The sequence below is a fragment of the Acipenser ruthenus genome, chromosome 34 (assembly GCF_902713425.1).
Source record: "Acipenser ruthenus chromosome 34, fAciRut3.2 maternal haplotype, whole genome shotgun sequence".
Lineage (NCBI taxonomy): Eukaryota > Metazoa > Chordata > Actinopteri > Acipenseriformes > Acipenseridae > Acipenser > Acipenser ruthenus.
In genome coordinates this window covers 3,389,554-3,400,549 of record NC_081222.1, presented here as the reverse complement: position 1 = coordinate 3,400,549, position 10,996 = coordinate 3,389,554, and positions in this window count along the sequence as shown.

Below are 10,996 nucleotides of genomic sequence, written 5' to 3'. Positions count from 1 at the left end.
GCTCTGAATTTTCATAAGATATTGATCATCGCAGTCATATATTCCGGAATCAATAAAATAAAGAGGGAGACAGTAGGATTATTGGCAGCTGAGGAAGGAATCCGTGCTGTGTGAGTTACCTGCGCTGTACTATATTCAGCATTGTGGCTCCAGTTGATGTCACAGCTGCTTTTACACAATAAAAGTTTATTTAGAATTGTTTTATTGCCCCTTTTATTCCCAGTCACACCCCTAACTTACTAAATATCTTGGTATCCCTGAATAGATGATTCTCTTTGTTCATTTTTTTTATTGGTGGTATTTTCAGTCTGTCTCAATTGCAGTGGAACCCCATCTATGGTCTGCTAACTCATTTTGTGTCCAAATGCTCCCATCATTCAGACACTTTGCCTGTAAACTTCAGTGTAGTTCAGTAGTTCAAGAAAGACAAAGAGAAGGAGGCGTGATGCCTTTTATTGGAAGAACTAAACAATAATCACAAGCTTTCAAGATCTCAAAGGTCAACACGAACTTGTGATTAATTATTATTTAGTTAGTTCAATAAAAGGCATCACCTCTCCTTCTCTGTGTCTGTCCTCTCTGGACTGATAATGCTGTCGTTGCCTCTCTCAATCACTATGGTAGTTCAAGACAAACCCACAACACATATATTGTGGGCTGCAGTGTGGAGTAGTGGTTAGGGCTCTGGACTCTTGACCGGAGGGTCGTGGGTTCAATCCCAGGTGGGGGACACTGCTGCTGTACCCTTGAGCCAAGGTACTTTACCTAGATTGCTCCAGTAAAAACCCAACTGTATAAATGGGTAATTGTATGTAAAAATAATGTGATATCTTGTAACAATTGTAAGTCTGCTAAGAAATAAATAATAATAATAGCTGAGATAGAATATTTTTTTTATTCATGATTATGTATCATGATAAGGTGAGCTGGTCTGAGGCTGTACCTTCTGTCAGGCTGAACAGCAGGAGATCCCTATAACTGACTGGACCAAGGGGAAGCAACCAGGGTGATAGTCGTGGGCTTTGGAGGGATGTGAAGAAGTATTAAACACGACAGGAATGGGCTTCCTTCTTTCTGTTTTCTGATGGTTTCAGTTTCATTTCCGATTCGTTTAAATGTATTCGGAATGTCTTGTAACTGAGCAGAAGAGCCGTCGTGGGAAGACCTCTGTATCTGTATTGTTATGAATTAATAACAACGTGTGGATAAAACTGCAGCAGTGTGCATTTATTAAAACCCCTCAACATGTGTCATTTATATCCTTTATACACCTGCCTGCATGAAAACCTGAGAATTTCAATCTCCGGTCAGTAATCAGTGATATAGAAACATTAAGCACTCGTGTGTGAAAATGTTAGACCACTTTGTGCTTTAATTTAAACTATTTCTAAAAAGTCTCCTGCATTTTACCATGTGTGGCTGTGTGTTCCTTTTCTCTTTACTATTTTTAATGAATTGCAAGTGTGGCCTATTCAAGTCATCAATGAAATTAGACCATCACTATCTTGCCTATTTTGACAATTTTCCAAGAAGTTCAGTTTCAAGATTAGTGCTTTGATACAGTTACACACTTCTGTGTATGTGTCCAGCTAATTATATATGGAAAATACTGTGAAGAGATAAAGGCAGCAGTGTGGAGTAGTGGTTAGGGCTCAGGACTCTTGACCGGAGGGTCGTGGGTTCAATCCCCGGTCAGGGACACTGCTGTTGTACCCTTGAGCAAGGTACTTTACCTAGATTGCTCCAGTAAAAACCCAACTGTATAAATGGGTAATTGTATGTAAAAATAATGTGATATCTTGTAACAATTGTAAGTCGCCCTGGATAAGGGCGTCTGCTAAGAAATAAATAATAATAATAATAATAATAAAATAAATGGGCCAACCCTATACGGTTACTATTAAGTCAATGTTAAGTTTAACGCATGTATTTGACCTGCATGTGTTTGACAATGGTTACATGTTTAGACACAATTCTTGGCTAATATTTAAACGCTTGACACCACTGGGTCGAATGCAGGGAGAAGGCAGTCCATCTTCCCAACCCTAAGTTTCAGAACTTCATTGCATCCTAAATCGCCTGCAGATCACCTACATGTATTCCCCTGCAAGTTCTGTGTCAGTACGTTCCCTGCTTAGCTCTTTTGCATGTTCGCTCCCTCCTCCTCTCTCTTGCCTCCCTCCCTGCAGTGCTTTAATTCAACATTACGATGATGTAGCTCTCGCAGTAAAGCGGACGATCCTGTTAAATCAGATTGGAGCAAATAACACGAGCACACGTCAGCTCCGCAGCTCACCGCTCTCCATCCACTGAGCAAACTGCACAGTGCAAACGGACAGCACAGCCCTGGAGAAATCCTGGAGACAGGAGGGACTTCATGAGATTGCAACTAAGAATACAATGCCGTCAATCTCACCTGCTGTGTGCTTTCATCCATTCTCCAGTGCTCCCGCCTTCCATCATTCACTTGGTTTAAATCACTGTTGACAGTAAATTGTAAAAGTCCTGTATTTTGTATAAAGGTCCACGTCTGTTCCACTCTATACTGTGAGCACGGTAGCTGCTTCATTTTGCACCAGAAACACTGTAGACATCTGGATCCAATGTGGCTACAATCCAACTAAACACACAGTTTATTTTGTGATTATGAGGATCCTCTGTACGTGTGTACGCTGGTTTACTTGTTAGACATCTTTGTTAAGGTGCCACAGACCTATGTGATGAGGCTAGATCAGCCGATCTTTATATTAGTGAATGCCAGCACCAGCTAAGTGCTGAAGCCGCAGCACGCAGCAGACAGGCAGTATTTAAGATTTGAGTATCTGCAGGATGCATAGAGGCTGAGAGACAGAGAGAGAGCAGGGTGCATTAATATAATTGGAAATGCCATAAATGTCATCACTGTGATGCATTCGCACAGTGCGGCCCTGAGAATACACACACCAAACAAGCCTGAGCTTCATTGCTGCAGCCAGTATTGTCTCACAGATCTCCCCCACACACCGGGACAGTGTTAGAAGTGCACAGCGTGAGGGTATCGCGGCTGGGATGTTTACGTCCTGTAGAGCTAATACAAAAAAATGGATTCATTGCTATAAAAAATGTTGGTATCTCGTATGATGCTGGTGGAGCAGAGAAATAGAAAAGGAGGCTCTTATACTCTCTGAATAGCCTCCCTCTGTGCTGGTGGAGCAGAGAGAGAGAGAAAGGGAGGCTCTTATACTCTCTGAATAGCCTCCCTCTGTGCTGGTGGAGCAGAGAGAGAGAGAGAGAAGGGAGGCGCTTATATTCTGAATAGCCTCCCTCTATGCTGGTGGAGCAGAGAAAGGTAGGCTTTTATACTCTCTGAACAGCCTCCCTCTGCTCTGTGCTGGTGAAGGAGAAAGGGAGGCTGTTATACTCTCTGATTAGTCTCCCTCTGCTTTGAGTCGGTGGAGAAGAGAAAGAGAAAGGGAGGCTCTTATACTCTTAACAGCCTCCCTCTGCTATGTGTTGGTGAAGCAGAACAACTAAACTAACTATTATACATTCTTAATGAGCCTATTTCCTCTGGATTCCCTAACTGATGCGTGCCCTAATTAACCCTTTGACCCCGAAGTCATCTGATACTGCCAGCTCTGCACGCTTGCCTTCACAAACCTATCTGGTTGCAGGAGACTTTGCATATTGAAATAGCGTCAGGAAGGCCCGGGAGTTAAGGGGTTAATGGTTTGCTACCGTTTAGTGTCACCTAGAGGTCAGGGAGGTGGAGGAGGAAATGAGAGCAATGAATAATTGATTTGTTTGAAGTTCATAGAGCCTGACGTTACCCTGTATGTGGGTTTGGAAATTGATTTGACTGTACAATGTGTTTTTCTAATTAAATGTTCTTAGTTTTGTTTCTGTGATTATATACTCAATTATACTGTTTTTTTAGCGTTCTCCTTTAAAACGTCCGTCTGTCCCACTCGATATGGTGAGCACGATAACTGCCTTCATTTTGAATCAGAAACACACTCTTAGCTAGCCTCCCATAGACATGTCGGATCGGGTTTGGCGACAGGTTCACGATTATGAGGACCCTCTGTATGTGTGTACGCTGGGTTATTTGTTAGAAGTCTTTGTTAAGGTGCTTTTACCATGAGTTCAGTATTGGTTTCCTGTCATAGACCTATGCGATGCAAACTAGATCAGCCAACTTTATAGTGAACACAGGAAACCTCACTCGTAGTGTCAGACCACTAGATGGCGCTGTCTCTTACCTCTATAAAGACACTGGCTAATCTAGCCTAGGTTATATCTATGGTAGGCAACTAGAAGTGAGAACAGCTTTTGAACTCATTGTCAAGCCCTTGAACTCTGTAAGGTGCAAGGGATATTTGTGTTGCACAAATACAGTTATGCTAACGTTCTTATTTTTGCAATGAGACGCACGGAACAGGGTTTAATCCGGTCATCCAAATTGTCAGTTTCCTCATCGTGATGCTTGAGTCGCTCCCAAATGTATTTGAACAGCAAGCGCTCAATTCCTTGTGTACCTGAAGGGGTTAACACAGACTTATCGAGAAATATAAATAAAAAAAAATAATAATAAATAAAACACAGCGTTTGAGTAACTGTAACAAGAGTGATTGCAAAAACATCGCTAAAAAAATACTGTACTTTTTTTATTAATCGGAATGGGTTTTGTGCTGAGATAAGTGGAGATGGGATGATGTTGTGATTGCTGATTAGAAAGCTCTCCTTTAAGAAGCCTGACAGCAGGTGAATCAGATTGAGAGACAGACTGGAATCAACGCAGTAATAGAATTATCAAGCTGCTTTCTAGCAGTGGCTTTGGCCATTACTCTCCATTACTACCAATTAGAGCCAGTTATTCTGCTGCTAACTGAAATGTTGTTCCTCGTTTCCTGGCTTCCTCTTTGTGTACAGAAGGGCGCTTTGTTAGTGAACTTTTCCCCTGTTCTCATCAGTAGGAACGGCTGTCATATTAGCAAAGCTGCACGCATGTTTTATAAAGGAGGAACTTCCAAAAACTATTAAGAAAAACTAATCAGATGCCCTAGTTTGCTGTGTAAAGTATAAAGCTGCACTGCCCCCACATCCAGGACACACAGTTTTCATTCTGCATGGATGCTAGCCGGTGGTCGTTCTGTGTTCAATGGAACCACACCTCTGTGATTCTGAAATTGTTGCCTTAGAAGTGTGGTAGTTGTTGTAGCTTTGTAGGGGCCAAGGGCCCTGTCCTTAGAGGTGCTGTAGTACCGATTCATGGTAACCCTTAGAAAAGTTTTTGTAAAAGCTAAATGTAATAAACCACAGAGTGGTCTGGTAAAGCATAGGCAAGCATTGTAAAGCACAGAGAGGTATGGTAAAGCATAGGAAAGCATTGTAAAGCACAGAGAGGTCTGGTAAAGCATAGGGAAGCATTGTGAAGCACAGAGAGGTCTGGTAAAGCATATGCCAAAAAAAACATGGCAAACCAAGGTGTGGTAAATGCACATGGGGAAAGTGCAAACTACCATGCAAACTTACTATGGTAAACGTCTATAAGACATGCAGGGAGCCGATATTAGGATATTCATGCAGACGCTGCTTGAAATGAATTATGTGGCAAACATGACTGTGTTTGCATTCAGATTTGTATGTTTGCACTGTGATACCAAAAGCACAGCCTAGCTCACTGTCCTGTAGTTCACCCGATGTGATTTACACTTAGTATGAATACATCCTCTTCCCATTGTGTTTATATTTGAAGAACAGTCGTGACAGTATGCGATCATGGACTCCTCACTGCTTGTACTCAGTACTCAATCTAGACCATCATGTGCATTGTGATGCGGAGGACACTAGTCTACTGTTACAATCCTACTCAGAAGCATTCTCCTCCAGTCTAGGATTTACTTTTTGTTTTGCGATAGAAGTGACGACAGTGTTGATGTAACAAACACCCCATCTGAAGAGTGCTGAAGAAGCCTTGAAATCTGTTACTTTGTCGTCTGGTTGGCAGCTAGCTGTTCTGCATTCATGCTACTAGTTAATGAGAGGCTGGTGCAGAACTCTTTCTATGACCGGGCCCCGTGTCAAGCAGACAAGCTCTCCAGCTAATTGCTTTCATCGGTTTTGAAACTGTGTCCTTCACTTTTAATTAACGTGACAAATGCCTGTTAATTTGGCAAAGCTACATTAGATCCATGCAATGAAGGTCTGTAAGCACTCTCGATAACAAGTGCTTCGGTAGTTTAACATCAGCACAGAATTTTTTAACTAAAGGCTGAAGTCATCGCGTCAAAAACGCAAAGAATTTCTGATTGGGTGTTCCGCATTCCAGTCCTACATCCCATTGTAATGTTCCGTTCCTGATGACATCACACCAGCCCTGCCCACTGTGGCCAATCAGTTAGCAATAGACAATAAAGCGGTGCCACTGGCAGGCAAAATTGCCATTGTATAGATCTGTGTGCTTTTCTGGATGATCTGTGTCCCCATCACAACCCCCCACCTCCCACCCCCCTCCCTCCACCCCCTTCTCTCGGGGGGGACGGACAAATGACCCCTCTCCCAGTCTCATAAGAGCTCATTATATCAAAGTATTGATCCAGCCTTTTCTGAAGATGTGTACACCACTCTGAATTGGCAATGCTAATCAATATACTTACAGCTCCTGTTAGTAGATTGCACAGCACTCCCACCAGGTAACGATCTTTGAACAAAGGGAAGTGGCTCGTTTTATCGTGCCACGTTTCCTGCTGTTCTTTTCACCTCCACGCGCCATAAAGCCCCTTTAAACACAAAAACCTTATAAAGGTGTGCTCAGAGTAAAAGCACAGTGAAAGCATGGTAAAGCACAAGCAAGCACTGTAAAGAATAGCGAGGTATAGTAAAGCATATCAATAGCTTTCAGTGACAGTTACATAATACACACAATTAACATATTGAACTGTTAGCACTGAAGCAGGATGAAAATGCATTGGAAATATCACATGAGAGTACAAGGTACTGGTACTAGTAATGTTAAACCAGTTTGCTGCAGGTGACTTGGACATAAGTCGAGTAACTGAGGTTTAAAATGACTGGAGAGATCAAGCCTGTGCAGAAATGTACGGAATGAAATCTGGTAAACGATTAAAACCACAGTGACCTTGTAAAAGAGAGTAGTTAGCGGTTGGTTGCACTTGAATGGAGTAACAGCTGAATAACTCATTTATATTGATAATTAGCAAGATATAGGGCAGCAGTGTGGAGTAGTGGTTAGGGCTCTGGACTCTTGACCGGAGGGTTGTGGGTTCAATCCCAGGTGGGGGACACTGCTGCTGTACCCTTGAGCAAGGTACTTTACCTAGATTGCTCCAGTAAAAACCCAACTGTATAAATGGGTAATTGTATGTAAAAATAATGTAATTGTATGTAAAAATAATGTGATATCTTGTAACAATTGTAAGTCGCCCTGGATAAGAGCGTCTGCTAAGAAATAAATAATAATAATAATAATAACAAAACCAGACTGTAGTCATGTATGTCTAAATACCAGGCATGGAGGTGACACAGACAGAGAAGCTTCCAATACATCCAGGATCATCGTGGATCAGCAGTGAATCAGTTTCAGGTAATCTGATCAATTGCCGATCTCTGTTAATACTAGCAGCACGTATTGGATCATTACAATAACGTTCAATGTAGAATGTGACGTGGGTATTTGGAACTAATAAATTGCAAACGTTGTTAATTGCAAACGTTGGTCTGGTCTCATCCTTATAGCATGACAAAGTAACTAATTTCATGTTTACCTTCATTCATGATACTTATAGTAGTCTAGACCTGTCCTTCAGTTCAGAAGTTCTCAAACTTGCTGGGTCACGCCCCCTTCCTCTTGTCTGTGGCACCCTGCCCTGACAATGGAGAAGCTGCAGTTCATCTCCACATCCCTCTGATGAGCAGAGCTGGTGAGTAATACTGAACGCACAGCTCACAGGACAGAGATAGAACTGACATCACCAGGAGCACCGTCCTCAACACACATACACTGCAGGCAGATAAGACTCCCATTGCAAAGCAGTTTGATCCGTGCCTGGTTTTACCCCTACCTGGTGGAGTAGCAGGATCTAAAACACTCAAAAAGACTCGATTCTATGCTTTTAAATTAGATTCCCCCCAGTAGGGGAGAATGGTGTGCTAAAAAACGATGAAAACAATGGCAAGGGAGATTTGAAATAGAGAAAGCCCAATTTTAGTTTCTGGTAGAGATTCAATTTAATCTAATTTATATGTAGTTTCCTTCCATCATACCATATATAAAGCACAGTAGGAGTATCCTCAAGGTACATTAAAGTAGATTTTGAAGAGAACAAAACTTTAAACCAAGTGATAATTTCATTATAGATAAATAATACGTGAATGTCCCCAATAATTGAAATGAGCCCAATAATAAAAAAGTTAAGAAACGTCATTAAGATATAAAACATCTCCTTCAGTCACGAGTGTTACATTTCATTTGTAGACATTTTAAAACATTTTGTGTGAACTCTATGGAGTTAAGAACATAAGAACATAAGAAAGTTTACAAACGAGAGGAGGCCATTCGGCCCATCTTGCTCGTTTGGTTGTTAGTAGCTTATTGATCCCAGAATCTCATCAAGCAGCTTCTTGAAGGATCCCAGGGTGTCAGCTTCAACAACATTACTGGGGAGTTGGTTCCAGACCCTCACAATTCTCTGTGTAAAAAAGTGCCTCCTATTTTCTGTTCTGAATGCCCCTTTATCTAATCTCCATTTGTGACCCCTGGTCCTTGTTTCTTTTTAGTTCAAGAAGCTGCCCTGACAAAGCTATGAAAAAAAAGCATCTATGCATTATAAAACAAAGACAGGAAACTTAACATGCTGCAATTATACACACAGCGACTGAAGGGGATTTATTTAACACAAACAAAACTACATGTTCACACAGATTGACAGCTTTTCTCTATTCTATTTTAAATGAGTCGTATCTGTGGCCCATTAAAGTCATCAATTAAATTAGACAATCGCTAATTTGCCTATTTTGACAATTTTCCAAGATTTTCAGTGGTTGGATTTCCCATGCACAACAAACCAAAACTGCAGAAGCAATGGAGTGTTCTAATACATGTGCACACTGCTGTACACACACACAGACAGACACCACGCAGTGCCAAACACATCTCCCTGCCTGCAGGTATCCAGCTCACATTACCACCATCTGTCATGTGATTTCAACACACACACACACACACACACACACAGTGTTACATTGCCTCACACGCAGCCTCACACCCTGCGCTACTGAAAACCTCCTGGATCAGAGCTATCAAGCTCGCATGCAAAGCACCATCTGTTGACTTTTCCTTGGCTTTTATAAAAATAACAAAAAATAGCAGACTAGACACCAGACCCTGGCTTGTGTCAGCTGGTGTCTCCTCCTGACTGGTGATCTCTCTTCCGCTGTTGTTTTTTTGTTTTTTTTATCATGCTTTCCCTATGATATGCATGTACCATACTTTATCGTAGGTGCAAGTTATTTACTCTTAATGTGATGAGTAGATCGGGGCTCCGTAGATGCAATGCCTACTTGCAGTAAACATATTACTGTGGGTATCTGAAAGACAGATAACTCCTGAGCTTATAGGACTGTTTTGGTTTAGAAGTGGAACATCACATTCATTCACGTCTCCTAATGGGTTTGAAAATCTATTGGCTTTGGCATTCAGTGTTGCATACTGAAGATGCAGAGTTTGTAATCTCTTTTATCTCTCTGTTTTTAGAATGTCTTTGCTGCTAGTCAGTCAGCTAGTTCTTTTTTTTTTTTTATAAATATGGCTCTTTCAACCAAAATAAATATCTTAAGGGATTTCCTGCCTGCAGAAGGAACAGGTTAATTGAAGCGCTCTGTAAATAACTATTAAACAAATATTATCCTAAATCGAGTGCACAGAGACACACACACACACACACACTCAGTCTCTCTCTCTCTCACACACACACACACTCACTCAGTCTCTCTCTCTCTCACACACACATACACACACACTCACACACACACACTCTCACACACGCACACACACTCAGTCACACACCCTCTCTCTCTCACACACACACAGACACACACACACACTCACACACACACACACTCACACACGCACACACACACACACGCACACACACACACACGCACACACACACTCAGTCACACACTCTCTCTCTCTCTCTCTCTCTCTCTCTCTCTCTCTCACACACACACACACACACACACACACACACACACACACATATTCAGAGGAATTGGAGTACCCAGTCTATAAGTAAACACTGTTAGATAAACACAGAGAGAAACGGGCAGACTTCTCTCCAGCTAATGCCTCAATCTCTCCTCTGTCTCACCCCATTTGATCCCAATTAATCAGCCTCTAAGTGCTGCCTTTGTGACTCTGATACAGAGCCGTGCGGTACACACACACACAGCTCGCATTGTGCCATCCCAGCTCTAACGAGTGTGTAACTCCACAACACAATTCACTGCTCCCTATTTAAAGGAGATGATCTCAATTGCCCCACAGCTGTAATCAAGTATTTATGGACTCACAGCAGCGCATCTTCCCATTGGCTTTCTAACCAGAATGTATCATTAATACATTATAAGAAATTGGAGAGGCAAGGAAGCAGGCTACTGTAGTTTACACATCACATGCTGGGCTGTATTTACTCTTCAATTAACTTCTGTTGTTTTTGGATAAAATGATTAAAAACTAGTGGTAACCCTTTGAAAATCTGGCCCACTGCATCTTAAATCTGAGCCCAGCAATGAAGTTTAGCAGTACTTCTTATAGGGATAGAAAATAATGCACATGTATTTATTTTTGACATGTGTTTCATATACATTCACATACATAGGAACGCTATATATATTTTAAATGTATCGCCCCCATACACCTATCTAAATCATATATTTTTGATGATTGAAGCTGGTTGCGCCTGCATGTGCGGTGACTCGACTGGCTCAGGCAGAT